A 21,959-nucleotide genomic window follows, 5' to 3' on the forward strand; every position below is an offset into this window, starting at 1 on the left:
TAACCCTGCTGTTATGCACAATTTTTCCTTTCAGAAGCTGTTAGGACTACAATGCCTTTTTTGTTGTTGTTATGCTTGTAGATTTTGAAATCAGTTTTTTTCCATTAAATACTGGAATACACATCATAAATATTTAAAATGAAGTATGATCATTTGAAGACCAACAGGAATGAAACCTTGCAACATGCATCTAGTTCTCTCTCACCATATACAAAGTGCTCAGATGCTCCATATTAAATTAAATACCATGTGACTCCCCATTGCCATTTCTTCATTTCAACCTACTATTGTTGATATGGAGAGCTATTCAAATTTTAACAGCAACTTTTCTGTAAATATAACAAGTTACTTGTAATCTTTCATCATATCAGTGTCAATAACTGGAAAGAAATATTCTCCATGGCCCATTACAGGGCGGTCTTGGGCCGCTGCCGGTTGCAGCGCAGAGGAGCTGCAGCAGCCAAACCGCGTGACTCTTCCGCGCTGCAAAAAAGGAGCGTGGAAATCGCGCTCCTTCCAGCAACCCGGAAGAGACGTTGCAAGTGCCAAAACACGCACTCGCAACGTCTCTTCCGGGTTGGGACGTGCGGACCCAGAGCGGCCGCTACGTCAAGATGGCGGTGCCCATCTGTATAGGGCGCCGCCATTTTGACATATCGATTACGCGCGAGGGGCAAGGCACGTCCGGAAGCGCCACCCCTCACGCATAATCACGGCACAATGACGGCGCCTCTTGCGCCCGTCTGTAATGCGCCAATATTTCAGTTAGAGCCTCAAAATTTCTGTACAGGTGGAAGTAAGAATTGATTTTTAGGAAAATAATGTGAATTTGGAGATTTTTAAAAACATTTAAAGCACTTACTGAATGAGAACAAAAGTTAGAAATAACAGTTTTCATTTAGTTTGGGGTCTTGTTCACGGACTTGGAACAATCACTAAAGAATGTCAAAGAAGAAAGTCCAAAGGCAGGCCTAATATTAAACTTAATGAAAACAAAAATAATGACCACAGAGAATTTACATAAATTCAACCTAAATAATGAGGAAATCGAAATAAAAATTTCTCATACCGTCAATGGAACATTGCTCAGAACAGAGACTGCAGTTAAGAAATTAGAAGATTAGGAATGGGAAGGGCCGCTATAAAAGAACTAGGCAAAATACTAAAGTGTAATGATATACAGCTGAACACTTAAGTTAGAATCATTCAAGCCATTATATTCCCCATTATCATGCATGGATCTGGGAGCTGGACAGTGAAGAAAGCAGAAAGGAGGAAAATTAATTCATTGTTGATGTGGTGCTGGAGAAGAGTGCTAAGGATACCATGACTAGCCAAAAAAGACAAACAAATGAGAAGAGAAGGGTAAGGGGTGATATGATAGCCCTGTTTAAATACTTGAAGGGATGTCATATTGAGGAGGGAGCTAGCTTGTTTTCTGCTGCTCCAGAGACTAGGATCCAGAGCAATGGATACAAGCTACAGGAAAAGAGATTCCACCTCAACATTAGGAGGAACGTCCTGACAGTAAGGGCTGTTTGACAGTGGAAAACACTCCCTCAGAGTGTAGTGGAGTCTCCCATCTTGGTGGTCTTTAAGCAGAGGCTGGATGGCCATCTCTCAGGGATGGTTTGATTTAAATTTCCTGCATGGCAGGGTGTTGGACTGGATGGCCCTTGGGGTCTCTTCCAACTCTATGATTCTATGATTCTATGAAATGGGTCCTTGAACAGATCTAGTCAGAACTCTCCCTGGAAGCCAAGATGACTAAATTGAGACTTTGATACTTCAGCTACATCATGAGAAAAAAAGGACTTTAGAAAAGACGATGATGCTGGGGAAGTGAAGGGCAGAAGAATGTGAGGAAGACCGCATGCCAGATGGATAAAGTCAGTCAGGGAGACCATGGGCCTGAGCCTGCAGGATATGAGTAGGGAGGTAGAGCATAGGGATCTTGGAGACATCACAGTCAAAGGTTCTCCATGAGTTGGGGCCAACTTGAAGACAGCTAACAACAACAACAAAGTACTGAGATATTGTTTGAAATATATCCAGACATGGTTATAATGCGTACTGATGAACATATCAATGTATGCTAAGGTTCCTACTGAAATTAATCTAGCCAATGTATATTGGGGGGGGGGGGGATAATTTTTATGTCTCATGAATCAGCTATTGAAAAAGCATGGAACTTCAAGATACCGTGTTTACCTGAAAATAAGACACTGTCTTATATTTATTTATGGCTTATTTTCATGGGATGTCTTACTTTTATTAAGGATGGTATAATAATCTACATTTATTCAAATATAGTTAAATTTTCTTCTGGAACATCGTCATAACTCTCCAAACTCAGAATTCCATCCTGAATTTCTTGCAACTCCATTTCCTTTAGAACTATTGGCCCCAATCTTTCTACTCCCGCCCCCTTCCGTTCCGTGCCAGGCCTATCACTATGCCTTCTTTTCGGAGTATGGCTTACATTGCTTATAATGCTTAGAAATCCTGCTACGGCTTATTTTATGGGTATGTCTTATTTTTGGGGAAACAGGGTACTGCATCCCATGCATTAACACAAGCACATAGAAACACAGACACCCCCCCCTCAGCCTCATATGCACACACACACACACAAACATAAAGCAGAAGGGGGTTTCTTCACATTCATGCTGGCCCACTGAATTTGGCCTACTAGAAGAAATCATGTTCTCTCTATCCAAATACATTATTTCCAATTTCTCTGTCACTGTCATTGATGTTAATATGTTAGCATCAATGTATTCAGTAGACACTGTACAAACTAAGAGTTCTGGCAGAATTCTGACACCATTGGGGCTCTGCTTCAAGCAGCAAAATGTTTTTGGCTGGCACTATTCTCTAGGAATATAGGAATGATGCCCCCCTCCCCACTGAGCAGCCAGTTTGTTCCAGACAAACTATTTTTATGGAACTATTTTTATCTTACAATCAAAAAACTTCATCTAAAAATATATTTTTCATTTTGAGAGCATGATATAGTGGTTTCAGTGTTTGACTAAAACATTGGGAGACCTTGAATCACAACTTGGCCATTGAAACCCACTGGATGACTTTTGAGAAGTCACAGACTCTCAGCCTCAGAGGAAGGGAATGGCAACTCCCTCTGAACAAATTCTGCCAAGAAACTCCCATAACAGGATCACCTTAGGGTCATCATAAGTCAGAAATGACTTGAAGGTACACAACAACAACAACAACAACAACAACAACAACAATTTTTCACTTTATAACCAAACTCCATTCTGTTTGGGAAAATTACATGATCTACTATTTTGCCTTAAGGAAGCCTTTTCACTGCCACTTTTCATCCTTCTTAATTAAGATATTTAGGCACTAGAGTTGTTTAAAAGGGTGAGGAGGGTCTTTACATATTTATTATTTTAACAATAAATGGAGAAAAATAAATTTTCCCTGTCCCATCAACTCATTTTGAAGAACAGACACCCTATTTTAACTGAGACTTGTTTTATTTTTGTAAAAGATCCAAACAAAGATCCTAAAGCAGACTCTGAATCTAACTATTTTTGTCTTAGATTACAAGGAAAAGACATGCGAAAAAGAACTAAGATAGCAGAATATTTGAGTTACAAAATAATGTTCCCATTTAGTTTGAACTCTTTATGTTACAAATTACTGAGAGCCTCTTACAGCTCCAAGTTTCTGATGACTAATTTTTAGCTTGCTTATTTAAGGAAACAGTAGATAACACTCAACCTTTTGTTTGTTTGTTTGTTTGTTATAATAAAGACAATGGAACAACTGGATTTCATTGCCTACGATGCTCCCCCACCCCATGGGAAATTATTCCAAGGATTTTTCTTTATCCATAAATTGAATGAAAACAGCTTTTGCAGGGTTCTAAATTAGAAAGTTAATAGAGTTAACAAGAATTTTAAATGTTGGGCTTAAGCTCTTGTTTTGCACTTGCAGCATATTATGGACAAATCCTTAAACTCTTTTGGGGCATAGGATGAGGGCTGAGGATGGAATAGCTTTCAGTGAGAAATTCTGAACAAATTAAAGCTGCAAGGGAGGGAGGGAAATCTAAAACTTGATTGATTAATTGGCTAATCTATGAGTTCTTCAAGCTCTTTTCTGAAACATTTAGACTTTGCAAATGTATTATTTATATTATTTCTAAATTATAAGGACAAGATACGGGTTTGAACTAATACATTTCTGTAAGGGAAATATGATCAAACCTTGGGAAAGCTAAGTTTAAGGACTACAGCTTCTAGGTTATTTCATTCCGCATTGCTGGATACTATAATCTAAAAAAGTAACTTTTTCAGGTTCTGAATACAGCAGCATGCATGAATGTAGAACTAAATGAAAGTACATGTATAGGAGAGAAACATGACAATGACAATCTTCTATGCCCTATATGGAAATACTGATTAGAACATATGTAGGGAGTCCCGCATTTCCCTAAATTTGTTCTGCGATCATCCAAAGGCCAAGGAAGGAGTCTGTAGCTACAATGTTGCTCATCCCACATACTGGTTTATTTTTAGAATGACTCAGGAATATTGAGGATAAATAATGCCAGATGGTGATGTTAATGTGTATCTTGTGCATATAATTGTAAAGAGAAAGGTCCTCCTTGACTGCTCTTAACTAGAAGAACTTGTGCTTCCTGATTTTCAGGCAGCTCCTCTCCATCTGTTTATTGAATATTTATTGATTACACATTTTGAAGGGAACAGAGGTGTGCCCCTTTGATCGAGACAAATAGCAAACAAGCAACATTCCCAACATTATAAGCCTCAAAATTCTAATGTTGATGCAAAGCGATCTATTGATCTAAAAAACAGAAACGCTGTATTTCCAGTCTTGTTGACAAGGTCTACCAATGGCAGGCCCTGAAGCCTATTCAAAAGGACAAGGGGAAGTACCTCCTTCCTCCCTCAGTCCATGAAGGAGACCTACAAATGCACCAAATTTCAAACTGCTTAATCACAGCAAATTACAAGCCATTCTGATTTGACACATTCAAATCTTTTTCCTCTAGTCTAGGGAAAGGTGTATCATATATTTCTTTCCTGACAATCCCCCCATTCCCCTGATTTCTCCGATTTATTTTATTTCGGCTTGTTAAGGAAAACAGTCATATAATGCTTTATTGGTTCTGTGTCTTCTGAGCAGCAATTCAAAAGTTATTACTGGTTTTTCTGCCACTAAATCCTTTGGCAGTGACTGCTGGCAAAGGTATCCCATATATGCTCTGCTTCAATCTGAAGTGAGTACTCTGATAATATTCCAGTGTTTGCAGATTCAGTGGTCCAAAAGGAATTTAGTGGATTCTATGTGCAATGTCTATTTCTTTAGTTATAGAATGTGGCTTCTCAGAGTCTACATTACTACATAGATCAGGATCCTAGAATGAGTGGGAACAGTAAAAGTAAGTCAAATAGTGATCAAAGAATATCAAAGAAGTCACATTTATCTGTTTCTAGTTCAATAATGGTAATGGATCATAGGGCATTTAAGGCCATTTCAGCACATAACCCAGATTTGAAGCCAGATTTAAATGGTACAACTAGTAGTAGTGGTCTCAGTGTGGATGTACTCTAAACATGATTAAATCTGGAAATGTTTGGTTCTAGTCTTCATTCAATTATATATTTTTAGAATGAAATAAATTAAAAATGGGAGAGAATCAGAAAGAAAACGTTGACATCACTCCTGATCTAAGGCCTAATCCACTTTTGTACTCTTGTAACCCAAGAAAAAGCAGCTAAGGTGGCAACTGGACCTCTTCTTCACTCAAAATCAGTTGTTCCCAATGCAACTTTTGCTGAAAAAAATACTATAGACTATTGGTATATTTATACAGCCACTCAGTGGCTAGCTACAGAAGGGAGAAAAAAACACTTTTCAACATCCTCACTGAACTTCAGCTTCCTTAGAAATAACCTAACATAGAACTCCATGATTTTATAAAATGACGTTTTTCTTTTTATATTCAAAATAAACTTTTCAGAAGTCTCAGGTGTTTTGGATAAGTTTGTGAAATATAGCCTGTTAGAAGATAAGATGAAAAAAAGGTCATAAAACTAAGGTCTGGTTTATTGAATTCCTAGAACATGAATTGATTTTTCTCCTTATAAAAAAATGAAGTTAAGAAGTTTTTGATGCTATGCTTTATAGAAATCACAAATGTCAATAACAGACTGACAGTTCAAAATGTAACATTTGCAAGTTTCGCTACAATGTATTGGCGAGGAGATTGAGATATGAGTTTTAACACCAAATTGATCGAGTTACAATTTCCCCCCCCAAATTATCATCTGTACCTATTGCTGATTAAATTAGTAGGATTTGCTCATACTGTATATCCTATAGTCTGTACTAATATAATTGCCTTCCCTGTTTGATTCCAAGTTGTCTTTTATTTAACTTGTCATCTGTATAACTTGTATTTTACTCCCTGCATCTCAGAAAGTAGACTCAAGTCTACCAAAGTTCTTGCTACCAGCTTCTTTCTGACAAATGAGACTATTAATCAAGGAATGTTGTTTATTTCAGTTGTTCTATGATTATCAGCCCATTTTTGCATGTGTTATCAAAACTACTACCATAATGTGGACTGCTGTTTGCATTTGTCCTACAGAATGGACGTGGCAACGTAGTAAAGACACATCACCCAAAACACATGAATTGCAACCAGTGTTGCCCTTCCAAGAACAGTGAATCTCTTTTGCTCATGTTAGGGCTGTTTCCAACAGGATATAAGTAACCCAAATAAAAAGGCGATGAGAGGTTTACAAAGTTCTGCTGTCTGTGCAAGCATTTGCAAAAGTATTTTCTCAAGATTTTATATAGCCCAGCAAAATTTAAATGCTACAGTCTGAATCTTTCTTATCATTATGTTTCTCATTATGCAGCACAGCCTCAGATACATTGATTGTACTGATACACTGTGAGAAATCTGTTAGTGCTTTACCAGGAGTTCATAGAACAGTACTTAAGATTTCCTCCAGGTTCTTGGCAGATCCTTTTGCCTTCTTGGCAGATCCAGGATATTTACTAGAATGCACTCCAAAAATTGCTTAAGTCACATTTCTTCAAATTGAGCTTTCAGTGAACAGCTTACATTATCCACGTACTACATAGAAAATGATGTTATAAGAGCAAAGTTAAATTCAAGAACCTTTCTTATAATTCTTGGTATAATGTTTTGATGTAGCCATAACAATGATTATCATTAAACTTGTCAAATTGCTATGCACATTTCAAAAATAGGTGGTTTTTTTCCACCAAGGATTCATCACTGCCGTAGAAGATGATATAACTAATTATTGTGTGTGCAGGGAATTGTTTTGCACATGAAACTGTAAGAACAAAATCTGGTGTTTTGGTGAATTTGGTCATAAGACATTGTGCAGTTCTTGAGTTACACACAGTTCCCAGTTCTAGGTGTAGAAAATTTCCCAGTCCTTTCATGGCAAGCCTGAATTACCCTCCAGACCTCGCCCAAATCGTATTGATAGTCCCAATTAGAGTAGATGTATTGAATCAGTGAAGTTTACAAGAGTGTAAATTTACTAAACTTTCATTGTCTGAAGAGAACTATTCTATTTAGGACTCACAATGGCATTTAGGATCTATTGTAGAAGAAGATATGGGATCCCTAAACCTAGGTTTATGAGCCAGTCTCAGGGGATGTGTTAACAGGAACATTCTAAACAGCCTTCATCTGAAAAGGCAATGAGCTGGTGACTTATGTAACTATGAACTAGGGGAATTTTAATCAGCTCATATACTGAGCTGTATACCAAGGTGCTGGAATAGTGAATTCAGAGACATAGACAGAATTCTTTCTATTAATTGTATTTTATTCAGGGGAAATACACACCAGTGCCATACACACACACATTTGCACAGGAGCTAAGGAATAAAGGGTTGAGTATTGGAATAGATCAAGAGGCTCCACTAATGGTGATATTTGCTATAGACGTGGTGACTCTGAGTGGCCCAATTGGATGGTCTGGCATTGGATTCAGCCATTTTAGGAAGCACTGAAAGGGACAGCAATGAGTCAGAACTAGTCAGAATTCAAAGTGACATGGGGTCACAATGCATTCTAGTTGGCCCAGCAAACAAAAGAAATTTGGGTACTTATATAGGGCAAAAATAGCCTGAGGCAAAGAGATGTCAAAGGGCCAAATCTTCATGGGAAAGATCACTCGAGATGGAGGTATCAAAGGTGGGAATGGGATTGTAAATGGGTCTTCTCCAGCTTGGGTGCAAAACATCCTGCTGTAAATCTATACAGATTTAAATCAATAAATCACCTAGCCTTCCTGTCTTAGAGGTGTGGATTCTTCCCTTGCAGCTCCAAAACTATCAATTTGATCTGTTATTCAGATACCTTGGGTACGTGACCTGCCACTGTAAGCTCATGGCTGCTTACAGTCCCATGTCCATTCAGGATCATAGAAGGAAACACACACACCACAAAATTGGAAGATTTCCAGTGTTCGTAACTCTTTCTGTAAGTTCCTTGTAAGAGGCATCTACTTGTCATTAAGAATATCAAGATCAGTCCTTTTCAATCATGGGTGCACAACCAGACATTGCTGATGACCCAACCCTGTAATCCCTGCCAATTGGTTATACTGCCTGAGGAAGAGGGGCACCCAGGTTCAGAGAGGATGGAACAGACATTTTAGCAGGGGAAAGAAGAGGATGAAGGGTTGGGTTCTCCAGCACACAAAACAGCTTTGATTCAATTACTGGGTTTTGAGCTCTTCCAAGACTTAGGGAAACATTCAATTTTAAGAACCAGACCCCTTATTATAGCTCTTCTTTAAAACAGGAAGATTTAAAGAAGATATGCTATAAAACACATCTGGATACCTTTATTAAGTGTTCAGTAGGCTCAGTGTTCAGTATTTACCACTACCTTATGAGTTGCCTCTCTCTTCCTTTCAGACCTAAAACGTAGCAATAAAATGAGATTTGAACTATTTCAAACCCATGTCACACATGCAGTCTGTGGTGTGTTAACCACTTGAAACTGCTATAATGTGAAGGTGGACTGTGGAATGCTGCTTGTGAGAAAAAAGCCAGAGCTATTTTCATCACACAGTTACAACCCTCCCCCTAAAGAGGGTTTCTGAAGAGACAGTGTGAATCACTGTAACCATATGGAACTCCTTGATATACAATATAAATATGCATACATGTTGGAGTTACTTATGCCCCTTCTGTTTTGCTTCTTCACATACATCTCATTGTGCAATGGCGTTCCTAGTTTATATTATCAGCATGGTTCCAATTTTGTTATTATTATTTTAAATCTATACAGTATGTTCCATCTGCAACCTCTTGAATTGTGGAAGTTTTATTTTCAGCTGTAATATGGGATAGTGGATATGAGGATGGAAAGAAAATGCCATGTCTTTAAAATACTGCAATTTGATTGTATGCTATTGTTGCTTGCCAGCAATGAACTAAAGAGGTTAATGGATCACAGATCTGGCAAACAGCCATGTTTCCTCTCATTCGATTGCATTTCAGTTGATTTTATGGGTGCTTGGTTGTTAGTAAATACAAGTTGTAATATTTTACATAACACTTTAAAAGAGACCACTCAGCTCTCTTTGTCATTCAGAGTGAATTTCATTTGCTGTTGATGAATAAGGAGTGGATAATAGGGCCTTGAATCCAATTTCTCTTCCATCTTGCAACATCTTTGCACTTGTGCAAAGTGGCTGTAAAATGTTCTCATGTGTTTCTTAGTAGTGTTCCACTAGTGTACTTATCTATGCTGATTTAAGCCTGTAATAGGTGGGGATTCTATAAGTCACCCCTAACCCTTCAGTACATATTGATTGGTAAGAATCAATAGCTGGAACTTGATTGGTTCAAGATCAAGACACAAAGCTGGACATAGTCTGCCTGGTGAATAAAGAGGCCAGGAAGTAGAGCCTCCCTCAAACATGCTGTTCATGTAAGTCATACATCTTAAAATTCCCTGCCACAGAGCTACACCATCACATATGACACCAGACTACTGAAAACCTGTTAATGTAATCCACTGCTGCTATGCCACAATCAAAAATCAATTGAAATGTGAACTGAATAAATGTACACTTCTTGTTCTTCAATATGACCCAAAATGCATTAAAAACTCAAAATACACACTCTTTGCCTCTTTTTTTTAAAAAAAAACTTTTTCATATAGATCACAAAATTAAATGTGATAATGATATAATGACATTTCTTTGAATAAGTCAGCAGCCCATATGAAATATGGACATATAAAACCAAATGTATTCAAATTGTATTAAATACAAGTTCTGTGCATATTAGAAAAAAATGCACTAAACTGTGGACATTTAAATAATAATATAATAATAAATAAAAGCTTTATTTATATACCGCTCTTCGAAACATCAGGGTGGTTTACAACAGTGCAAAATACAATACATAAAATACATGAAATAACACAGCAAAAACCACAAACAACAGTGCAGTTAAAATAAAACTCCTGCCAGGTCTTCAATGTGCTGGTAGGAGATAAGGGGGGGGGGGAGGAAGGGCATTCAAAGGGAGGAGTCAGGGGTATGCCTGCTTGAAGAGGAATGTTTTATCCCCTTCTTAAAATGGGCCAAGGAGGGGGCCGAGCAGAGCTCAGTGGGCAGCGAGTTTCAGAGGGTGGGGGCAATGATGGAAAAGGCCCTTTTAGAGGTGTTAACTAATCTGACCTCTGGAACTACTAATGATGCTGCCCTGTTGATCTGAGTGTGCGGGGCGGATTGTACGGATTGAAACAATGTGTGCAAAAAGTGTACACTGGGGGAAATGGGTGCAGAATGTTTTATTCAATAAAAATAATCACTTGAAAATGTGTACATTAGAGAACAAATTCTTGAAAACAGTCTTGAAAATATGCAAAAAAAATCATCTGGACATTTATTTTTTATTTTATGTATTTATGCAATCTGATGCAGAAATGAGATAATACAAACTGATCAGTGTAGTGATAAGGATGTGACTGAAACTGAATTTGACAAGTTTACAAGTCCTTAAACAGCTTACCAGGAGACAGCTGCATTTGAGTCCAAATAAACCACAAACACTCCATCGACAGCACATTTATTAGTGTAACCCACTTTCCAAAGGCAACCATGATTTCCTACCAGTTCATTCTCCCCAATCAAGTCATTCTCCTCCAGTTAATTTACCATTCAATTACAATCCTCAGATCAATTATCCTTCAGTGTACCCCCTACCATTTACAGTGCATCCAAATCACCCCCAAATCAATTCCCTTCAATGAATTTATGGTATAATTAATTATCCTCTAGATAATCTTGAAATCAATTCTTTGATTTAGGGCAGAGCCTCAGAAGCATCTTGCAGTTATGTGCTGTTGTTTCCTTTGTTGCAATCATATGTGTTGGTTTTAAGTTCCCCCTCTACTCCCCACATTTCAAAAAGAATGCATGTTTTACATTATGAGATCTAAGTGATGAAGAACAGCTATGCCTGATTATTAACATGTACAGAAGCTGCAAAAGCCATATAACCATTCATTGCTCATTTTTCTTGTCATTCAAATTTCTTCCATCGTGTTCACCCTAGTTAGATATATCAGCTTCATACTGACTTTAAAGCCATAAACAGTTTTTTTTTAAATTGGACCAAAATTACGAACACTTCTGTTTGAATCAGAATAACAGTTTTCTTTTGGATAATATAGATTTCTTATTATGTCTTCCTTTCCCCCTCACTTGACAAAGTGAGGGCCGTTACAGACGGGCTGAAAAGTACGCGTGGAGCGCGTACTAGGGTTAAGACGGGGCGGTGCTTCTGCACCGCCCTAACCCTAGTGCGCGCTGTGCGCGCACAAAATCATGCTGGCCGTTCCACATGGCCGCCGCCATCGATATGTGACGGACCGCGCCGCCTCCAAACGAGGCGGCGCCAGTTGTGATGTATTGGGGTCGCAGCAGGGACCTAGGGCGCCCTTTCCGCAACCCGGAAGGAGCTCCGTTTCGGAGCTCCTTCCTGGTTTGGTCCGCTGGGCGCAGCCTTCAGACGGCTTGCCCAGCAGACCAAAGGAGAAGGGCCAAACGGCCCTTTTCTCCTTCTCCCCGCCACCACGGGGTGTCCTTGGGGCTTGAAGCCCCAAGGACACCCCTTTCCAGGCTGCGGGGAAGGGGCCTTTTGCCGCTTCCCCGCAGCCCGGAAAGCGGCAGATCGGGGCTTCAGCGGCTGCCGCTCTGGCCGCTGAGGCCCCGATCTGGTGGGGAAAGGTGCGCCTACCGGCCGCCCCAAAGGGGCGGTCTGTAACGCACCTGAGTCTACTATGAGAACTTGAGAAGCGAGCATTTTCTTATGCCTTCCATACAACCATTTTTCCATTCAAAATGTCCATCCAATATGTTTGTCTTCCTGAATGTGAAGAAAAGATACTTGTGCCTATATTTTTTCCCACAGAGAAGAAAATGAGCCTACAAGATAGGCAATTTTCATAAGTTTTTTAAAAAAGTCTGAGAACAAGGAACTAAGCAGTCCCATTTCAATACTTGTACTTCACCAAAAATTGTAGCATTCTGATTTCCAGTGAGGGAACCATGGTGAACTGAAGTCTTTTTGCAGAGCTTTAACTCAGGCAGGGAAATTGCCAGCAAAGAGGGAGCTCTAGCTGGCATGAAATTCTCTCTGGGTCAGGAGATAAATGAGAGATTCCAACGAAGTCTCCAGGATGTGACTGCTCCTCATGAGGAGGCTGCAGGAATCATAGTCTGAAGCAAGTGCAAAGGATAGCATCAAGTTCAGCCATCAAAGTGCACCTTTAAAAGATCTACAAACTTCACTTCTTCAGCTCAATTATCTAAGGACTTAATTTACATTTGAAAAGAGATCTTCCATTTCAAGGGGGATGCTTAATGTCTTGGGTGTTTCGCCTACTTTCATTGACTAAGGACTGAGGAAATAAAGCCCATTGACAACATATTGATTTAAAGGGGAAAAAGCTAAATAATAAAAGTAATTTAACAAAGATTTCAACAGATAAAGGGAACAATTATGTTATAAAGGAAGTTAAGGATTTTTAAAACATAATTGGGAAACTTGGATGTGTTACAAAGAGTAAAAGAGATTGTCTCCTGTAGGAAAGTTTTCTTCAAAAAGTTAAGGAATGGCATTGCTGAAAGTATGGTCTATCTTTGCTTTTACCCCTGTAGTTGTTGTTTTATGGATTGCTAGAACAATATAACTATAGGAAGAATGGCAAATTTTGCAGAGGAAGAACAACACTTATACAGTACATGAAATATTGGAGGAGATTAGACTTTTGAGACAGAAAATGAAGGCTGTGAAGAGAGAGTTTTTAGGAAAGAAGGAGGAGCTGGAAGAAGAAGTGGCAGAAGATGAGAGCCAATTTGGCGACTTGGAAACTGCAGGAGCTGATCAAGATGAGAGAGAAAAAATGGACAATTTGGAATTGACAAAAGTTTGATCTGTTGGCACAACCTGCATTGTTTAAAAATATGATTATACATGATTGAGTGGAACCAATGAGAAAATGGATTCTGAAACTGAGATTATAGTTGATTGTTTGGGTGCTGTTTGGGGAAAGATGAATGCTATCTTCTCCCATAATGATGCTGAGAGTGAAGAAGCTAAAATTGTTTCTGTTGGCCAATACCTTTGTGGCAAATATGAGCTTTTGTGTAATATGTCCTGTTTGTTTCAATAACTGTGGCCTTGATAAAAGTTGTAACATACAAACAATGTCATAAAATGAGAAGAAATTTAAGGGAGGTAGGAAAACAGCATTCAAAAACTGTGGCTTTAATATGCAGGCAGTTTAAAGGAAAATATGGTTAAAGAATGGGGAAATTATAATATGTTAAGATCTTAAAGAGGACCTCTTCAAAAAGAAGTATTGTTGTATAATGTTAGAGAAAAACATATATATTTGATATTGAGGATAGGTTAAAAAAAATTGGTTACAAGTAGGAGGATTAAAGAATAGTGAGGTTAAGGGGAACTGTAATTGATATTATGTTATAAAAATGATATATTACTGGTGTAAGGAGGTAGGAAAAATTGATAGAATGTATAAGAAGTATTAAATTGTAAGAAATAGAAGGTAGAATTCAACATTACTCATGTCAAGGAGGGGATGAAGCTGATAAATGTACTGGAAACAGATAAATTGTTTGATTTAACTATTAGGATATTTCCTAAAGACTGGACCCTTACTGACTTTTTGCAATAAAAAAGAAAAGGGTTTTGGTGATTAGAAAGAGCTGTTATTGAGAGAGCAAGTTATTGAATGAAGGGTATTTGCTGTTTGTTAAAAAGAGAGAAATGGGGGGAGCTCTGTATGTATAACCTTCAAAAGAAGATTAAGTCATGTTTTTTTTTCTTTTTTCTTGCTTTTCTTAATTTCTGCAGTTGTAGTGTATTGTTAAAAACTTATAAAGTCAGAGGGGGAGAGAGAGATGTGTTTGACATCAACAAGTTAGGAGAAAACTGCTGAATTATTTAGTTCAGTGTTTAGTCTATGGGCACACTGTGGTTCAGATATTTGCTGTATTTTGTCACTCTTGCCTTTATGGCAAATGCACAACAAATCGAAACTAATCACAGCTAGGAGCATCAGTGGCCACTGTCACTGCCTCTGCTCTGCCTCCTCCTCCTCGATCTACCTCCTCTTAACTTTATTAATATCCTGCTTTTTGGTTCCAAAGCAAGAATTCAAGGCAGATTACAAATTAAAATAAATACAATAAGCATACAAAATATCAACCTTAGAACAGAATTAAACTACTCATGATGCTAAAACAATGTAAAAATACTGTATTAATAAAATGATATAAGCAGTTTAGAAACAAAACAAAGTATAAGTAAAACAATAGTGCACTTTCTTAAAAGCCTTTTCTTTAAAAACTTTGCATTTCCAAAAGCCTGTTGGGATTTTTTTTTAAAAAATGTCTTTGCCACCTAGAAGCAGTACAACAGAATGGGTGCCATTCTAACCTTCCTGGGAGGGAATTCCTAGCTGCAGCCTTTGAGAAGGCAATATCTTGTGCCACATCTGTGAAGATGTGGGACTGAGATGGGGGCCTCAAGTCTTGAGCATCTCAGCAACTAGGAAGGCTCATATGAGGAAATATGGTCTAAATCCTATTGTTAGTCCTGTGTATACTCATTTAATTAATGAGATTTACTTGCCTGTTGATTCACCATGCAACAAAGGATTCAATGGGTCTAATCTAGCTGGGACTACCAAGAGGATTCCAAACAGATAGTCTGGATCTAAACAGTATAAGACTTTAGAGGTCATAGCCAGCACTTTGAATTGTGACCAGAAACAGACTGCAGACAGTGGAGCTGTTGTAGCAAAGATCACTATAACTCAGGGGTCCCTGTAACTCATGGGTTATATGTCACATGATACTCTTTGGGTATTAAATAATTTATTAGATTCTGTGAAATCAGCCTCATCCAAGTTGTTCCATGTGGTTAAAAAAATACTGAAGGCATGAACAAGACAGGCAAAACTAACTAAGGCCCGATTTAAACAGGCCTTTGCACCACCCCCGTCATGTGCTAGGGGTTGGCCGAGGACGCAGTGTCCATACCGGCCTCACCCCTAGCACGTGACAGGGCGTCAAAATGGTGGCGCCCTGTACACATGGGCGCCACCATTTTGACACGACAGACGCATAGCGTCTGCACGTCCCATTGTGCTGGCGATGTCACAAGTGCGCCATATGCGCACTTGAGCGTCACAAGCGTGACGCAAAAAGAACCGTTTTTGCAGGTTCTTTTTCCACCGGCAGGAAGACTCGCCATTTGGCAGCTGAGGCTTCCCGCCGGTGGAAATGGAGGCGGCAGCAGACCACCCTTTTTGGGCGATCTGTAACCCGCCCAAGTGGCCAGAGGAGCACTTTAAAAAAACTGTAAAGAGAGAAAAGAAATAAAGGAATAAATGGCATTAACCAGAAGAAACAGAAATTGCAGAAATAAAGTATCAGTGAATCATTATCCCATTTCTACTAACCAGACAATATCTTTTTGTATTCATGTCTGATTTTTCTTCAAAGCCATTTTTGTAATTTCTGATCCTGCAATTCTGTCCTGTCTTCTGCAAATCAAGTTTTGTTGATCTCCTAAAGCAGACTTTATTCACTGAATTATTCAACAGAATATTCCAACCACTTTCTCAAATACACTTTTAATCCCCATTTCCACAAGTTGAAAGGTGATTGTTGTATCCAATTAACTGCAGGTTTTGGCTCCCAACAAATGTTCCAACACAGAGAAAGGGTAGAAACCTACACTAATTGGATTCAATGGTGATGATTAGCTCCCTCTCTTTTCCCCTGCATGAATCCTCTAAGTTATTCTTGCATCTGGCTTCCTTTGTGCCACTTTCATTTACAGAAATTGACTTAAGGACACTTCTCTGGTAAAGAGCACTGATTCAATGGGGACTGTGCCAGTCCTTATGCTGTCCATTCCATTATGTCCACATGATGGGAAATTAGTAATGACAGTATGAATAGCTCATGCAAACCAGGAATTCTTGGAATGCCATAATACAATGACAGATATGATTTCTTGGCTACATCTAGATATATGCTTTTCCACATTTGATTTGATTTAAGGCTACTGTGTAGAAAAAAAGGTAGTGAAATTAACATGAGGTCAAACTAGAGAGTGAGGTAGTCAACTTGACTGAGAGTGTTGTAGTTGGCACTTGTTGCTCTGTCTCACTTCCTTGTGTATTAGGGATGTGCACAAATGATCAGATCCAATTTGACTGTTCATTTGGTGCTTTGGAAAATGTCCATTTTGGACAATCCATTTTGATAAAGATCCCAAAATTATCAAGATTCAAAACTTATTTTTTTAATACTTCCCATTGACTGTAACTGGAAATTTAAACATGTTTGTAACTTTGTCGACATCTGAATTGGATACAATTTGTATCCGAAGATTGGTTCATTGGCTTATGAGAGGAGGAATTCCTAAAATGTTGGGATGAGACTTGGGGGAAAATAATGCACGAAATAGGGTCAAAAAGGTGGGTATGGGAGGAAGTAAATCTATTTTATGTGTAACAGGTTGTGGGAGGTATGTTGGTGGAAGTGAAACCGTCCAATGGAGGGAAGTGTAGTGTAGACATCTTTTAATGGTATATCACACAACCAAGAAGATCTGGCAGAATCCTACTGATGCAAAAAATGTTGCTACTTAATCTCAAGTTGGTGAGTGGAAAGAACTATGTGGTCCAGTCTAGCAAGGTTTAGATGGACAAGAAGAAACTTGGTTGGGAAAAGATCACACACACACCCCCATCAACCTGACCCAACCAAGCCCAGAAGGTTTACATGTGTAGCAATAGGAAAGTGTATTTGGGAATGGCATCACTAGGGTTTGTGTCAAACACACACACATACCTCATTGGCATCCTCCAATACCACACCATACAGAATCCTTAGTGATGTTTTTGTACTACCTTTACTCATAAATTGCAATTCCTGTATATCACTGAATGTAATGGCAGTAGTTGTGACATAAACAACTAACAAAATTAAAATTATACCTTTAAATTACAATGTCATATGCACAGCCTAAATCTATTTACATGTATATAGCAGCATGTGGTTAAAGTTAAAATGTGGTAAGATGCAATGTTTTTAAAAAAAGATTTTAAAAGAATATATTTTTTTAATTAAAAAATTATTTTGAAAAAACAAACCTTAGGGCCTCTCCTTTCTTCTTCCACTGAGCCGTGCCCCACTCCCATTATCTCTTTTAAAAGGATGCAAGTGAATGTCACAGTCCGTTTCTGCCAAAAAGCAGATGTTTGGGAAGCAGTGGTACCCACTTTTAGGGTGCCACGTGGTGCAGCCCACACACCCCACATGATTCACTGGGCAGAAAGATGGGGCTATCTCCCATTATCTACTTGTGAGGCTATCCTGCTGCTGAAGTACCTTGACTAGTAACCTCTTAAGATCTGAACGCATAAGGTAGCAAGACAGAAACAGGGTCCTGTTGGTATACCACTACCACACTGTTAACCAAGTATCCCCTTGCTCATGAAGCTGGAAGTGATCTTGAAAGTAGTGTTGCTATCCTAGTCCCTGAAAACTGGGTTAGACGATTTTGACATATATACTGGGCTCTCTCATTAAGAGTAGCTTGGGATTTCATAGCTTCTATAAGCCTGTATCAGCCAATATTTGGCCCTATGCATGCTGATAGAGACAATCTAATTTCTCCCTCCATTATTATGAATCTATCATACTTTACAGTGTTTGGACTGAGCAGGGGTTGCAAGATGTTTTCAAATCATCAGTCCTCATAGATTAATAAAAAGATTCCCAGATGAGCTAGGGGATTTTCCTGCTGCTAGAGCCCTGTTTGACCAGTGGAACAGTCCTGAAGGCTCCAAGAACCTGAAGGCTTGACATGATCACTCCTAAGCATCCTCCCCTTAAGTGAATACTGCAGGCTCCTTGGTATTCTGAGATGTTCAAATCAATTAAGTGCTTATTGTGCGAGTGACAAGAGAAAGGTGAAATATTTGGGACAAATCTACTGTGTGATGGTTTGGGCAGTTAATTTCTTCACTGTTTCAACTGCACCAATCTATCTAGAACAATAGACAGTTCTAGGTTGTTAAGTGGCTATTATATTTTGTACCACACTCCTGAGAAAACTTCCACCATCAATTTGTAACATATTTTGTACATAAAATGGTTGGAATCTATTTCTGCATGTATTCCATGTTAAGAATAGATTCTGGTGAGGTAACTGAATCAACTACTTCTTTAGGTTTGATGGATGGATCTTAATTTGTTTACCTTGAGGACGTGGGATGTGGAAAACCAGAGCAGATACACCCCCATATCCTACTTCTGCAAGCCAGATTCACACAATATGAATAGAATATTTTAATGAAATTTTTATTTGTCAGCTGCAAGAGTAAAACCAACAACAATAAGCTGCCAATAGTTAAGGAACAAGGAACTGGAAGGTATTGCAACAAGGTATTTTCTGAACACAAATGAGGAACAAACAAAGCAAAAGGCTCAGAGAAAACAGCTGCTAATATTTTTCTCTTGTTCTTAGTGAGCTACTCTCTTTCTTTTTAAGGTTGCTTCTGCCTCGGTGGAGATTGCTGACAAAGTCTTACACCCACAACCACTACAGTTGCTGTTTTTGTTATTTTAACAATTATTGAGCACCAGCCGTCTCTGTGTCAGCTATTGCACAGCACACAGAAAATATAAAACTTTTCAGATTGCTCCTTTATGCCCCAAAGAGGATCATACCAGCCCCAAATCAGAGATGAATGGTTAGTATGAATCATATCACATTTTGTTTTCTTATCTGAAGTTAATGTATCTGAATTACTTCTTTGGTTCTTCATATTCTTTTCACTAAAGCCCACATGGGCATACATGCTTAAAACTGCAGACATGACATACAGGTAAGTGGCTATCTAATTCTTTATAACTGAATATTTTATTGTTGTAGCCTTTTATGTCTCGTATCCATTTCTATTGTGATGTATTACTATGAGAGATTACTTGTCAAACTGACAAGTTTACAGTTTTGTTATTTCCAAGATCAATAAGTTTTAAGATGATTTATTATCTTGCTTCCTTGCTATGGTCAAGGGGAAAGCATATCATTGACCTTACTCACTTTTCTCTTCTGTAACATTAAATTTTCTTTAATAAACTATATGTTCACAGTGGCACAGCCAATGTATTTTATCCACCCCGTGTCTTAGTAATAATGCAAGTATTTACTAACAACATATTAGCTAAACATGCATTAGAAGGGTTGTCTTAAACCTAATTTAGTAACAAAAACAAACTTGAATAATAGTGAAGGAGAATATGTATGGCTGCAAACTGTCACTGATTCTTATAGGCTAGGTCTGCGCAGTGTCATCTTCTAAACAAATAGTAAAGCTCTTGCGACGTTTGCATTGCCTTTGTTGATTTCAATGGAGAGGGAAGAACAGATTGAAATCCCCCTGTTATTATTAAAGTGGGAAAGGGCCTATTCATGTTGTTTGTCTGCTTATTCAGACATGCAGTTCCAGAATCTACTGCCATGTAGTAAACGCTTTGATAGTGACAGGGTTGTCAGAGACAGTGATTAGATGAACTGTTGACAAAGAGAAATGAGGTGATCTAGCTGTCACTAACTAAAGTATTCAGATCTGAGAGGTACGGTGGTCTGAAGAATCCAAGAAGGAAGAAACCAGAAGCTAGTGGCCTCTGGGGTGAAAAGGCAGCAAGTCAAGAGAAGCAGAACAGGTCTAAGAAATGAAGGCTAAAGCTTGGGAAAGAGTGATTCTGATAAACAAGGTACATGGAGCAGGGAAATATGAAAGGGAGTGGGCTAAGGGTAGAACTGCATAGCATGAGGTGCTGGAGCAGTAAGAAGTAACATGGTGATGAAATTTGTGATGTGTGGTCAAAGTATACATCTGGTAAGTACTTTGAGTTAAAATAGAATTACACACATTAAGAACTGATTCACTGTATTAATTGTACTTCCTGGTCAGCATCACTGTATTAATTGTACTTCCTGGTCAGCATCTTGAGTCTCAGAACCATGCTCAAAAATCTGGTGTAAGAGGTACAGACACATGTGTAAGAGGTACAGACAAATAGTAGTGATGAGTGATTTCAACTATCCTGATATTTATTGGAAATCAAACTCAGTCAAAAGGTCAAGGTCTAGCAAATTTCTCACTTGCCTGGAAGGCAATTTCATTGCCCAAAAGTTGGAAGAGGCAACAAGGGGATCAGTCATTTTAGATCTGATTCTAACCAACAGGGATGGTTAATGAGTTAATGGGTCGCAAGTGGTGGGATGCTTAGGTGGGAGTGATCATGTTCTCCTGGAGTTTGTTATACAGTGGAAAGGAGAAGCCAGGCATAGTCAGACACACATTTTAGACTTTAGGAAAGTTAATTTCAATAAACTCAGGGAAATACTGGGGGTAATCCTGAGGTCAGGAATAGTAAAAGAGAAGGGTGGATGGGATACTGAAGGCACAATTTCAAACTGTACTGTTGGAGAAAAAATATGGGAGGTGTCTCAAGAAACCTCGACTAAGGAACTTTCAACTGAGCTAAGTTTTAAATGGGACATGTATAAAAAATGGAAAAGGGGGGAAATCACCAAGTTGAAATTCAAACAAATAGCTAGCACATGTAAAGTCAGAAAAGCAAAAGCTCAAAATGAGCTCAGGCATGCTAGAGAGGTTAAATACAACAAAAAGGGATTTGGGGGGTATGTCTGTAGCAAAAGAAAGAAGAAGTAAATGGTAGGGCCACTGCATGGAGAAGATGGTGAATTGCTAATAGGGACAGAGAAAGGCAGAATTACTCAACTCCTTCTTTGTCTCAGTGTTCCCAGAAAAGGCAAAGGGTGCTCAGCCTGAGGAAAATGGAGCTGAGGATACAATAGGAGAAATGCAGCACAGAATAAGTAAAGAGGAAGTACAGGAATCTACATGAATTTAAGGCTCCAAGACCAGATAACCTACATACAAGGGTATTAAAAGAATTGGTAAATGTAATATGGGAGCCATTGGCAATAATTTTTGAGAACTCCAGGAGAACAGGAGAAATCCCAGCAGACTGGAAGAGGGCAAAGGTTGTCTGCATCTTCAAAATGGGGAAAAAGAGGATCCCAACAATTATCACCCAGTTAGTCTGACATCAATTCCAGGAAAGATTCTAGAACAGATCATTAAACAGAAAATCTGTGAGCACTTAGAAAGCAGCACCATAATCACAAAAAGTCAACATGGGTTTCTGAGAAACTAGTCATGCCAGACCAATTTGATCTGCTTTTTTGATAAAATTAACAACTTTGTAGACAAAGGGAATGCTATAGATATAGCA

Source organism: Sceloporus undulatus, chromosome 1, assembly GCF_019175285.1.
Source record: "Sceloporus undulatus isolate JIND9_A2432 ecotype Alabama chromosome 1, SceUnd_v1.1, whole genome shotgun sequence".
In the NCBI taxonomy this organism is placed as follows: domain Eukaryota; kingdom Metazoa; phylum Chordata; class Lepidosauria; order Squamata; family Phrynosomatidae; genus Sceloporus; species Sceloporus undulatus.